The sequence below is a fragment of the Miniopterus natalensis genome, chromosome 7 (assembly GCF_054644295.1).
Source record: "Miniopterus natalensis isolate mMinNat1 chromosome 7, mMinNat1.hap1, whole genome shotgun sequence".
Classification (NCBI taxonomy): Eukaryota; Metazoa; Chordata; class Mammalia; order Chiroptera; family Miniopteridae; genus Miniopterus; species Miniopterus natalensis.
The window spans coordinates 62,594,427-62,608,436 of record NC_142087.1 but is presented as its reverse complement, the minus strand read 5'-3'; positions in this window follow the sequence as shown (position 1 = coordinate 62,608,436).

Below are 14,010 nucleotides of genomic sequence, written 5' to 3'. Positions count from 1 at the left end.
CACTGTCTGTCGTGCAGCCATCATCATCACCACATCTGCAGAACTTTCCTCATCTCGTAAAACAGAAACCATGTGACTGTCAAAGGATAACTCCCCATTCCTCCCCCTGCAGCCCCGGGCAACCACCAGTCTACCTTATCTCTGTGAATATGACTAATACCTCGTGCAAGTGGAATCATACAGTATTTGTCTTCTTGTGACTGGCTTATTTCACTCAATATAATGTCCTCAAGGTTCATCCATGTTGTAGCATGTGTCAGAATTTCCTCTTTTTAAGGCCAAATAATATTCCACCATATGTATATTCCACGCTTTGTTTATCCTTCCATCAGCAACGGACAGTTAGGTCGCTGCCACTTGGCTCCTGTGGATAATGCTGCTGCAAACGTGGGTGTGCAAGGATCCGTCCATGGCCTCACTGCCAGTCCTTTTAGGTATATATCCAGAAGTGGAGTGGCCAGATAATATGGTTATGCTACTTTTAATATTTCTAGGAATTGTCATGCTGGTTTCCATAACAACTGTGCCATGTTACACCCCCATCAGCAGCGCACAAGGGTTTCAGTCTTGCCACAGCCTCATCAGTACTCGCTGCTTTGTTTTTATCGTGGCCATTCTGATGGGTGCGGGGTGATATCTCACTGCGGTTTTGAGTTGCATTTCCCTAATTATGGTGATTTGAGCATCTTTTTCTGTGCTTATTGGACAAGCCATTCATCTTTTCTGGAGAAACAGCTATTCTGACTCCTCCCATTTTTTAAATTGAGTTATTTTGTTGTTGTCTTATATGATTTTTGTAAATATTTTGAATGCCAGTTTGTGTGTTGTGTGATGTTCATAATTCATCCTGAGATAAGTGTCCAAGGAGCAAAATTACTGAACTTAGTCTTGATGTTAATAAATGATATCATGTTAGATTGTTCTTCCCTTGAGTAAAGACAGCGCTGATTATGTACTTTAGCTCTTCAAACACGTTTGAGTGGAAACACAGCTTCCTTAAGGAAGACCTATGTTCGTTTTAAGGACATTTTTAAATGGAAAATATGGGGCTGAGAAAAGACTAGAAGTCTCAGAGGAAGGCAGGTGACACCCCTCTTCTCCCACCATCAGCACTTCCCAGCAGTCAAGGAGGAACGTTGCCATTAAAGTCTGTTGCATGGCCAACTCGGGGAAGTGAGAGTAGAAACCGGAGACTATAAATCACTGAGCTTGTGCTAAAGTTTAGAGAAGCCTAATTGAATGCCACTGGGGCCACGAACTGAGACAGCCAGAGTTTTGCCAGTTTATTTGAATTGTGCCCTGTTCTTATTCTTTTTTCACACACGCCCTTAACCTAGTGATTCTCAACAGGGGACAGTTTTAGATATGTTTGGTTGCCATGACGGAGGAGGGAATGCTACTGGCATCTAGTGGCAGAGGCCAAGGATGTTTCCAACATCCTGCAATGCACAGGACAGCTCCTACAATGAAGAATTATCTGGCCCGAAATGTCAAAGAGTGCTGCCATTGAGAAATACGGCTTTAATTCTAAATCTACCCATCCCTTCTCATGTCACCTCCTCATTCTGTGTTTGTTCATATACCTACATAGATAGATAGATGATAGATAGATAGATAGATAGATGATAGATAGATAGATAGATAGATAGATAGATAGATAGATAGATAGATAGATAGATAGATGATAGATAGATAGATAGATGATAGATAGATAGATAGATAGATAGATAGATAGATAGATAGATAGATAGATAGATGATAGATAGATGATAGATAGATAGATGATAGATAGATAGATAGATAGATAGATAGATAGATAGATAGATAGATAGATAGATAGATAGATGATATATAGATGATAGATAGATAGATGATAGATAGATAGATGATAGATAGATAGATAGATAGATAGATAGATAGATAGATAGATAGATAGATAGATGATAGATAGATGATAGATAGATAGATGATAGATAGATAGATAGATGATAGATAGATAGATAGATAGATAGATAGATAGATAGATAGATAGATAGATAGATGATAGATAGATAGATAGATAGATAGATAGATAGATAGATAAGCAGGTAGATAAGAGACACACATACTTTTTTTTTGAGAGAGAGACATCGATTTGTTCCACTTATCGATGCATTCACTGGTTGATTCTTGTATGTGTCCTGACCAGGGATCGAACCTGCAACCTTGGCGTATCAGGACAACACTCCAACCAACTGAGCTACCTGGGAACGGTGTGCACACACATACATTTTAATATAAAAATGTTCCGTTTTCCAAATTCTGTTGTGATTATATATAAACCAATATGGTGGATCATGGGAAAGGTCTGGAAAGTGAGATGAAGGGAACAAGTAATACAAATAATTATTATTAATTCTTTAAAGTATAAACTCCTTGTAAACAGGGATGTCATCAATATACCTCACAGGTAAGCCTTGTCACTCTCTTGTCCCATGGTCTCAGGTCTGGATGTGGTCATCGGCCTTTTGCAGAACCCTGTGCTGTTTTGAGGTTAATGCTAATCACTGATACCACCGTGCCACTATCTTTTTTTTTTTAATATCTTTATTGATTTAAGGGAAAGGGAGAGGGAGAGAGAGAGAAACATCAATGATGAGAGAGTTGTCATCGATCGGCTGCCTCCTGTGCGCCCCCGACTGGGGATCGAGCCAGCAACCCAGGCATGTGCCCTGAGAATCTAACCGTAATCTCCTGGTTCCTAGGTAGATGCTCAACCACCGAGCCATGCCCGCCATGCCCTGCCACTATCTATCCACAGGCTTTCAGTTTGGCTCATTTCCTCTGCTACCTCCGACACCTTTTATTTTTTCAATCATTAAGTCATGTCTTCTCAGAAACTTGAGTATCCAGTTGGTCAAGGACCTCTTAGTTCCATGATCAAAATACCAACGACTTTTTCATCATTCTGTGTCAGATGCCTGCTCCTTTATCAGCAGGGATTGTCGCTGAGCAAATAACTGAAAGGAGCCCCCTCCCAGGGAATCTCCTGGCACAGTCCTTGATAAAGGTTTATCACTTTTTCCCATAAAGGTCATGTTTAGTTTTATTTGATGAGATCTTTTTTCCATTTTATTTTCTATTTAGTTATTTCTAATGAATAGCTTTTGGATATTATGTATCTAGCCAGCTTGCTGAACCTTTGTATTAGTTCTAATCATGTAAACAATTATCTCACTTATTTTTATTGCCTTAAAGAAAAAAATCAAATGACAGAAGAATATATAAAACCAGCTATATCTGTATTGCCCTTTTGGAGAGTGATCCAATTCTTTTATAGTTTTTCTCACTTTACAGAGTAAGTTCCATCTTTTCCACCTTCATGGGGGAAAAAAGTTTTATAAATTCCTAACTAAATCAAATGATTTCAGATGTAGGATGAGAGCACACATTTGTAAAGGTACCCCAAAAGGAATGCCTTTGTAAATGAAATAATTTAAGTACATTTTATAAAGTAAATTATAAGTCTCCTAGACCTTTCCATCTCATTTTTTATTTTTAAAGTGAATCCTGGATTTTCACTACTTGGGTTGACCTGCCATAAGGAGTCCACTTGCTCCAGCAGCGAGCCCAGGGACACGTCTGCCCCTAGGTGGCAGCACAGTCTCTTTTTCAACAGCACCTCGGAGAGGCTTGTCTTTAGCAAAGCTGGACAAACTCCTGGTCTTCCTCTCTTCCCAGGATTGAGGAAGAGAGAGGAGGAGCCCACAGTAGGGAGCCCACTAGGGTGTCAGGAGAGGGGCAAAAATCTGTCCTACCTACCGGCTGGCGCTCCAATCCCTCTGGCCAAGGAAGCTGCCTGTTCTTTCTCCTCAGCAGATGCAAAGCCCCAGAGCTAGGGAGCCCAGCATCACACAGCCTCTGAGCTGCTAGGAGGAGACCACAGGCCCCGCTGAGGTGCTGAGGACAGTCTGGAGCAGCAGAGAAGATGGGACAACAATCCTGCTACTCCCCACACTGTGCCCTCGTGGACATTTGGAGCCCACAGGCTCCTCTTCTGCACTCTGGACCTTGTATTTATTTTAGTGTCCCCAGCTGCCTGAACCCTTCACCTGATGACAGAGTAAGGGCTATAGGGAACTGCTTGTATTCTCCCTCCTCACTTTTCATGGTCATCTACTGATAGGTCCATCACCAGCGAGGTTCAAGGCTGCAGGGAGCAACTAGTACACACAGATGGATCAAAGACGGGTATAGAGTTCTGTGTCCTGTGCCCTAACCTTACTTCCCCGGGAAGGAACCCTGCCATGGACTCCACGTACACCCCAGTGCCTCTGGTATGAGCCTCAGTAAAGAAACCAGCACTGATGTCCTGGCCAGGTGGCTCAGTTGGTTGGAGCGCTGTCCCATACACCAAAAAGTTGCGGTTGAGATTCCTGGTCAGGGCGCATAGGGGAGGGAGGCCACCAATCCAGGTTTCTCTCTTTCTCTTTCTCCATCTGTGTCTAAAAAAAAAAAAAAATCCAATAAAAATATCCTTGGTGAGGATTTAAAAAAGAAAGAAACAAGCGCTGGTGGATGTAGTCTTTCAGAAGCCCAGCTAGTGTGAGAAACAAGGCCCCTTCTGCCAGGCTCTTGCAACATCCACTCTCCCCACAGTTCCACCACATTCCAGTAAGTCAGAGCAAAGGGTAGTAACAAGATGAGGTCCTCCAAAGTCAACCTTCAGTCCTATCTTGGCACAGCCTACATGCAGGCACATTCAAGAGGCCTGAAGCTGTAGAAACAAGGAGCTCAGGCAGGACAAGTCAAGGCCAGACTTGTGCTTTAAACATTCAGTTTCTTGGGGGCCTTTCAGGAACACCAGACAAGATAAAACCAGAAATTATAGAATGGAGAAACATGCTGGTACCAAGAGCAAAGAGCAAGCCATGCTGGCTATTTACACACACGCACATGCACACACAGCTGTTCCTCACATGGCATTTCTAGGTTGCAGAGAGAAGCAGGTGCCCAGGAGCTAAGGCCCACAGTGCAGGTGAACTAGGACTCACAGCCCGGCCAGCCTTTAGATTCATGCCTCGTCTGACCACGTGCCTAATGCTGGGAAACAATAGGATGTGGGAGGCAGCCCCTAGTCCAACCATCTCCAGGGCTCTGGGCCTGCATCTTCAAGGAGAATCAGAAGCATCCAGCAACTAGCAGCACCCCAGCCTTGCTGTGGACCAACCGTCCTCATTGATCCCATATGCAGCTCAGAGTCTGAGACCATTCAGATTTGCCCATCCCTGAGAAGAGACAATCTGCCAGGTGGGGAAATTCTCTCCCACATGCTTCTGTGTGTCCCTCATGGATGTGAGGTCCCAGGTGTGGGCCTTGGCCCACTGGTCTGTCTGTACTGCACACGGTAACTTCAGAAAGCAAGACCTCTATCTGGAAAGACAATGGCTAAGGACAGGCCAATTTATGAAGGATGTGATCATGTTTAGCTGCTTCGAGTACTTTACATGTCAGTTTTAGAGCAAATAGGAGAAAGTCTTCTTTATATGGGTGCCAAGTAACTCCAGCAACTTTTCTCCAAGACATAGTACAGTGCAAAAATAGAAATGTTCTTAAGACCAGAAATGTTAAGTATAAAGAGACAAAAACCACTGTAAGCTGTAGTACACTGCTTTATAGTTGTTTAAAAATGTGTAGAGAGGAAAAATAAGTGATTACATCAAAACACTAATGGTGCCCTAGCCAGTTTGGCTCAGTGGTTAGAGTGCTGGCCAGTGGACTGAAGTGTCCCGGGTTCAATTCTGGCCAAGGGCACGTGCCTCAGTTTCAGGCTCAGTCAGGATGTGTGCAGGAGGCAACCAATCGATGTGTCACTCTCACATTGATGTCTCTCTCTCCCTCTCTTTCCTTTCCACTCTCTGAAAAGCAATGGAAAAAAATATCCTCAGGTGAGGATTTAAAAAAAAACAACCCATTATAGTGTTCATATTAAGATGATGGGATAATGAAATACATGGAGTACTATGCAGCCATGAAAACAAACTATGGATAGACATATGGATGTATCATGTTTTTGAAAACAGACATCAAACTGTGCATACTATATGGTTCCATGTATAGGATGTTCAAAAAATACACAAAATCAATCCATTATGATAGAGGTCAGAATAGTAGTTACCTTTGCAGGGAGCATCGTCTGAGAGGGACACAACAGAGTGTACTAGGGTGCTAGAAATGCTCCACATTTTTATCTGGGTGGTGATAACATAGACATGCATGTATGTAAAAATTCTTAGAGCTCTACACTTACAGTTTGTGTATATTATATCTGTTATACGTTAATCTTAAAAATACTGTCAATGGTTATAGTAAAGTGGTAAGGTAGGTGATTTTTCTGTTTTCCCTCTATTTTTCAAATGTTTATAACATGCCTCTGTTTCTTGTATGATTAAAGTTTTTTCATATTTTTAAAAGAAATATAGTCAAGAAAGATATATATAAGTATACATCTGACATTATCATAGCAGGTTATTAATGTAAACCAAGGGTATGTGAAATAACACTTGAGGAGACTGTAGTAGTTAACACCCAAGGCCAGCCAGGCCTTTCCACAGCACGAGCGTCAGGGCCCTCATTTGAGGAGAGCTGTTGCTGGATGGATCGCGAACCTGATACAGTAGCTCCACGGCAGTGCCTTCTGCGCCATTTTTCATAATCTCAAAAAAGATACCCATGGAAGTGGGCACCATGGAAGTTACAGAAGTGTCTGTTCACACCTGAGGGGCCTTCAGAAATCAAAGAAAAGGAAAGCTGAACAAGACTAGTTAGCACATTTGCAACAAATATGTACAAATATCGAATCATTATGTTGTATACCTAAAACTAATATCCCGTTACATGTCAATTACACCTTAAAAAAAGGGGGGGGGTAGTCAGATGGTGAACTCCACACCTCTAGTTAAAATTTAGAGCACCCAGGGAGGGTGACCCATGAAGCCTTGGGACTCTTTCATTTATACCTTTGGGTGAATACATTGCCTGAGGAGTAATATTGCCCCTTCCTGCGAAAACAGGTGGTTCCACATGTGTCATAGTATGGAACCTAGGCCACATCTGATTAACCAGAAACTGGTGCCAAAGAGAAAACAGCCACTTGTAGGCTAGCCAGTGACACTTAAGGTGCAGGACATGGGAACCCTGCCCATTTGGGACACTCTGCATTTAGAGTGGCTAAGGGACATGAATGTTAGCTTCCTGCTCCTGGGAAGCTGGGTCGTAGCCATTCCTAGAAGCAGGTCATGGGAGTAGAAGCCAAGGGGGAGAAGTGAAAGCAGGAGGAGCTGGGTCACCACTAGGACAGTGACTGCATGGCTCCTGAGGCCACTTCCAGAGCTTTCTCACCACCCTGCTTAAACCCCATCACCTGAGGTGAGCTGTTTCTGTGCCCTGAGAGAAAACAACCAAAACTCAGGAATTTCCCCTTCCCACCTACCATGTTCACCTCTTCCTGAGCCACTCTGAGTGGAGCTGGGGCCACATGGATTCCAGGCTCACATCCCCAGCCTAGCTCTGTGGCCAGTCCCCATTTGTCTTGTCTAGTGGGGCTCTCTCTCTTAAAAACCAAGCCCAAGTGTGCTGGAAAGACTAGAACATCTGGGTAGCCTGGCACTGCCCTCTGGAATTTGTGGACTTGTGTTCTAGGTCCACAGAAGAATGTTCAGTGACCACAGCCACACTGTAGTTGACTAAAAGAATAACTGTTCTGCTTCCAGGAATGGCCAGAGGATGGGGAATTCTGGTCAGCAGAGAATCATAAGCCATCAGGAACTGTAAGATACAACTTTATTTTATGTATCCCTTAGAAGGAAAATAAACCCTGATTGGAGAGTTTTTTCAGAAACTTCTATGTAATGCTAGGACACCAAAGGCCTAGTGTACTGGTGACAAGTAATGAAGCAGTGAGTGACGGCAAGAGATTCCATGTCGAAAATCGGAACCATATGCTCCTCCTCACACAGGTTTGCAGTCTCAGTTCACATCACCAATGTGGTCGCTCCCCCCCGCCCCCCGTCGTCCCTCCAAAAAACAAACAAACAGAAAGCGCTCAAGCTCAGAATTTCAAATGGTACCTGGGTGCCCAAGAGAAGTGACTGCAACCCTCTTTGGAAGGCGAGACACATCCCACCTTCAGAGATGCTAACAGAATGAGCCTCAGAGAATCAATGAACTAGGGTGGCTCTTGTTTTATAAAATGTCAGAAAGCCAAAAAAAAAATACTGAAATTTTAAATTGCTTGAGTGCCTCTGAATATGACTGACCACTGAGAAGGCCTTCAGGTCTCCCAGGGCTATCAGTGTCCTTATGACAAATAGGGGGAAGCTCTGCAGGGAGGAGGCCAAGAGTTTCTTCCTTGGAACAGAAACAAGGAAGGAAATTCCTCTATGTGTTTCATTTCCATGAAGGGTGGGGGCGCAGGGCGTGGGGAGTGCACACAAGTAACCATCAGATCCACAGGCACACCTCCCAGTCCTTCTGGAATGGGCTCCTTCACTTCTCAGACAGGTAGGGGGCATGCAGGTCCCTGGAGGGACCATATGGAAAAAGACCTGAAATGATTAAATGCAAGATGGTGGAGAGTCATACACTCCCTGGTCTGAACTACAGGAGTCAGCGAAAAGAGAAGTCAGGTCAAGCTGAGAACTGAGGAAGGATTTTTGTTGGTTTTGCTTTATTTTGCTTTCAAAGAAGTTTGCATAGAGAAGATAAACTCTGAGATGGGCCCCAAAGGATTAGAGTGGTGCCTGGTGGTAATTAAATGATCTCCTGCTTAGGATGCTGTGCCCAATGCTGCAGCTACAGGCTTCTCAGCTGGACCTTCCACCACACCCACACCCTGGGTGGGTGAGGACTTCCCTGCTGCCCGTGGGCAGCTTTGGGCTGATGCCCCCAGGCTGCCCCATCTGCAGAAGGTGTGGATGGTGCAAGTTTCAGCAGCCAATCCCTCTCAGTTCTGGCCCAGCAGAAATGCCCATGACTTGACTACCTGCCCCAGGAAGACCCAGGGGAAAAGGCAGAACACTCCCAAACCCACAGGTCTTGAGATGGAAGGCCCAGAACCCACAGCAGCACCCAGGCCCCGCCAGGAGCCAGCTCTATGCTCAGTCCAGGGCTCTTTCTCCAACACTGAATCTGACCTTCCCTGTCTTAAACATCTGTCAGGCCTCATTCCCCAAATACTTAGTGAGCTTCTTCCAGTAACTATAAAAACAAGGAGAAGGATAGTGATCAGTAACATTCCTTTGAGTTTAGTTGATTCTAAAGAAAGAAAAAAACAGTGCACACAGATGCAGAAGCTGTGCCTGGCCAGGAGCAGCGTGTTAGAGACCCCCTTTGCCATCCACATGAAATCCCACCATTTGAAGCCTGGAAGGCCTAACCCCTCATCTTACCTGAAGACCCTAGACCCAGGGGGAAATGGTTTGCCCAAGATGATGGCTCCCTTAACAGCTGAGCTGGTGGAAAGCAGGGGCCCTGCCTTGCCAGCTGGAGGCAGGGCGGGCTCCCCAGCATGGAATGCCATTATGGCGTCAAGCCCCAGGCAGGGTGATGTTTTATCTTTTACACTGTTGTTTTGTAAATTCTCAAAGCTCATCCATGACCTTCCAGGGTGCCTTTTACAGCTGAGCAAAATACACTAAAATATAGTTCCAGATGTTCCTAAAAGGAATCTACAGAGACCTCCCTCCTAAAACTTCCCAAGACTCTCCTCCTAAAGCCTTCCAACTTTGGGCCCTCCTCCCCCAGAACGCCCTGGCCCCAGACTTCTGGCATTAAAAACCTCAACAAGGGCCCTGGCCAGGTAACTCAGTTGGTTAGAGCATTGTCCCTATATGCCAAGGTTGAAGGTTCGATCCCTGGTCAGGGCACATACAAGAATCAACCAATGAATGCATAAAGAAGTAGAACAACAAACAGATGTTTCTCTCCCTCTCCCTCTCTCTAAAATCAATAAACAAATTAAAAAATAGGAGGGGAAAAAGAACTTCAACAAGGTCTACTTCTACACGAGCCTGATCCTGCTCTTCCCAGAAAAGTCAACCTGATTTCCATTAAGGCTAGAAAACCTAAGCTCCTGTGGGTTTCTCTCTGTGGTTGCTCTTGAATAGCTGTGTCAAGAGCCACTCAGAAGGAGCCCCACCCTGACCTGCTCCAGAGCCCCAAACAGAACAGAGTGTTTGCTGTGATCACAAGGCCATCCCTTTGGGGGCTTGGGGAGAGTGTGGGAGGGATGTGATGTGGGAAGACTGTCCTCGGTGAGAACAGAACAAGGAAAGGAAACAGACCTTAGGTTTCCTTGTTGGAGGTGGGGGGATGAAGAGAGATGAGAGGAGAAGGGGGTGAGGTAATGGCTGAACAGGGCAGGAAGTCAGAAAGAGAAGGAGGGTCCAGGCCAGGCAGGACTGTATCAGGCATGGGGGGACTGCTTTGCGTGGGCAGCCAGGGCCTCCAGGGCCAAAGAGCCTCCCACATCTGCCTCCCCGCCTGCCTGGGCTGCTTCACCAGGACTTGAATTTCACTCACTACCACTGTCCCCTCCATCACCTCCTAGTGGCAGCTTCTTCTCACTTCACCCTTAGTCCCCACCTGGCACCCACATGCTTCAGTGTCTGAGTGCTTCGGCCAGCGAAGAGCCGGTAAAAGTGGGAGTTAACTAAGTGAGTCCTCCCTTAGGCCTAATATCACCAGGGAAATTTAGCAATGGTCTGAACTGCTGCCTCAGTTTACCCATGAGGGGCTCCCATCTTTGACCCACAAGGTCAAGTTTTCACCCTCAAAATAATGGCACAGCTGGAACTGGAATGCTGGCCTCCTAGCCCCTTTCCTGGTTGTTGGGTGCCACCTGTTCCCCACAGGGCTGTTCCACCAGCTCTGACTTGTGTGTGCCATTTATCCACCCAGGGTCCTAGTGTTCCGGCCCCAGAGCTGTAGTGATAATAGGCTGGCCCTGCTGCTCTACCCCAGGTATGCATTTGCACACTGAGGACCTTCTGGGAGGCCCAGTGGTCTTAATCCAAAGATTCTTTCTAACAGCAGAACTCTGGGCACTCAGATGAAAACGTTTGAGTCAGCAGAGACTTCGGGCCTCTTCAGATCCTGCTGCCTGAGCTCAGGGCTACCCCAGCAGCCAGATGCCACTGGAGGAGCCTCCCTTCTCTTTCCTTGCCATGGGTCACTGGTCAACAAGATAGCGAAGGACCCCATGGTATGAGCACCCATGTGTACACGTGTGTGTGTGTGTGTGTGTGTGTGTTTGTTTAGGCAGCCCACCTGGCAGGGGATAATATCTCTGCTAGCCTGTTCTGGGGAGGTTGCTCCACCTCCACCTCGGACCATAAAGCCTGTGAGAAGCTCTTTCAACAACAAAGCACTTTCTTAGCCAGCAATACAGGTGGCCAGACTAGACCAACTTGAGGCCTCATGAGGAGGCAGCTGGAGCAGTTTGAGGAGAGCCCCAAGCCTGCTTCCTGACCACGTCGCACCCTGATTTCTGAAGTGGAGCCTCCCCAAGCTGCCCCAAATCGGCTGACTCCAGTATCCCAGGCAGGCTCCTGAAGAGGAAGCAGCTTTAAAGGTGAGAGAGAAAGAAGGATTTGCATAAAACACAGCAGCTGACAGTGACTGAAGCTTTGCTCTGGCAGACTTCCAAAGCTCCCACCAAATGGGCAGGTACCATTATGATCATCCTGCCTGGTTAGGTAAACACTAACCAAATCTAAATTGAAATGATCTCCATTTTACAGATATTAAGCAAGAGATACTGAGAGTAGCAGGGACTTGCCCAACATCACAGAGTTCATTGGTGGTGGAGGCAGGATTTGAACAAGCAACCAGGCTGGCCACCAAGCTACCATTGCCACCACATCTTGCACCCAGAACAGTGACCTCCCCTCACCCTTTAGCCCCTGCCTTCATCCCAGACAGCCTGTCTTCTGTTGTACTCTGAACCCTCCATGCCCAGGAGCCTCCCTGCCCCCAGCCCGAGTCCCACACAGTTGATGTGAAGGTCATTTCTGTCTCTGGTCAGGTCTCAGGTAGTAAACTCCTGACAGCTGGAGGCCGTCACGGGCTCCATTGAGACCTGAAGGCCTGGATTCCCCAGATAAGCCTGATCCCAAGTCAGTCCTCACACACAGGTGGCCCACTCTGCCTCAGGAGATGCTTCCCCGACCCCTGCAACAGCTCCTGGGCTGAAATAAAGGCTGGGGTTTCCTGGCAAACTAAGTTTGAGAAATACCAAGTTAAAGTTATAGGTTTCTTAATTGTGGGGTTTCTCAGAGCCCTTAAAAGTCTAAAGGCTCACTGGTCATCTATAAGAGGAGGAGGTAGTATGCAGACATGGAAGCTTCCCAAAGGGATGTGACCAGTGGTCAGATTATAGGCCTTGGGGGCCATGGTCAAAGGGTTTCAGGCTCTCAGCTAAACTAACACATGACCGAGGCCTTGCGCAATGCTGGCACACAATTCACAATCAGAGAGGCAGCCAGGATGACAATGATGACACTGGCAATGAAGAGCACATCTGTTTGGCAAACATTTTTCTCTCTTCTTAGTTACGTGGTTTTCTGGGAAGTGGCAGGGTTTGGTGGGCATGATTCAACTTACCAGGGCAGCACTTTTCAATAGTTGTGCAAGCCTATGAGATAAAATGGGAAAGGAACGCACAGGTAAACAGTAACCAAATCAAAATTGAAATTATCCCTGTTTTACAGGTGATAAAACTGAGGCTTGAGTTCAACTACCCACAGAGAAGAGAGAGCACGGGCTACTGAATCAAATATGTTTTGTGACGGGACATATCTACCCACAAGAGTGTTCATTTGCCCATCAACACTCTTTTGATTAAAATATCTGAGTCAGTGGCTACAGGTAGATAAGCGTAATATTGGGATGAAAATACCAGATTTCTATCTTCTTCTAAAATATTAATGGAGAGGTAGTGGATTGAGTTTACCAATATATAAGTCACTAATTTTCTAAGTATCATAAATCTAGGGGGAACCTTCATGGGCCTTTGCCAGGCTAGTGAGGTTAGTTCCCCACCACAGATCCAGTATCGGCAAAGCCTTCTCTGTCCACGCACCTTCTGACGGATACTCTCCGGAAACGGCCTGACACTCACATGAGATACCAGTAACATATATAAGCATGTGTGCTGGGGAAAATGTGTACTTTCAAAGAAATGGAAGAGTAGAGTTAAGGACTCTATAAAAACATGTATTGAACAACCACAGTTAAAAACTAATTTAAAAAGATATCTTTTGATAGAAATCAGAACAGTGGTCGTCAGGGGGAAATGGACTAAAAAAGAGCATGAGGGAAAATTTTGGAGTGAATAAAAGTGTTCTACATTTTGTTGGGGGGGGGTGGTTATTCCAACAGGTATGTACAATTGTTGAAGCTCATCAAACTGTACACCTAAAATCTGTATGTGGTATTATATGTAATTATAACTCAATAAAAAAGAATATTGGTAAAAAGCATATGTTTTACAATAGCAATAAAAATATAAAGAATGAATGAATCTAACTAAAACTGTGTGACATTTTAATGGAGAAAAGTGTAAAACAATATTAAGAGAGATGGAAGAACTTAAATAGAGATATGCCAAGCTCATGGATAGGATGATCCAATACTATAAAGTTGTCAATTTTGCCTAACTTATGAATTTATTATAATGCTAATCAAAATCCTGACTTGATACACTATTGTTAAAATTTATATGTAAAGTTGCCCTGGCTGGCGTGGTTCAGTGGTAGAACCTCGGCCTACACATCCAAGGGTCTTGGGTTCAATTACCCAAGGGCACACATGCCTGGGTTGCAGGTTCATTCCCTGGCTATGGTCAGGGCACTTGCAGGAGGCAACCAATTGATGTGTCTCTCTCATATAGAGGCTTCTCTCTCTCTCTCTCACCCTTCCGCTCTCTCTATAAATGAATGGAAAAAATATCCTTGGGTGAGGATTGAAAAA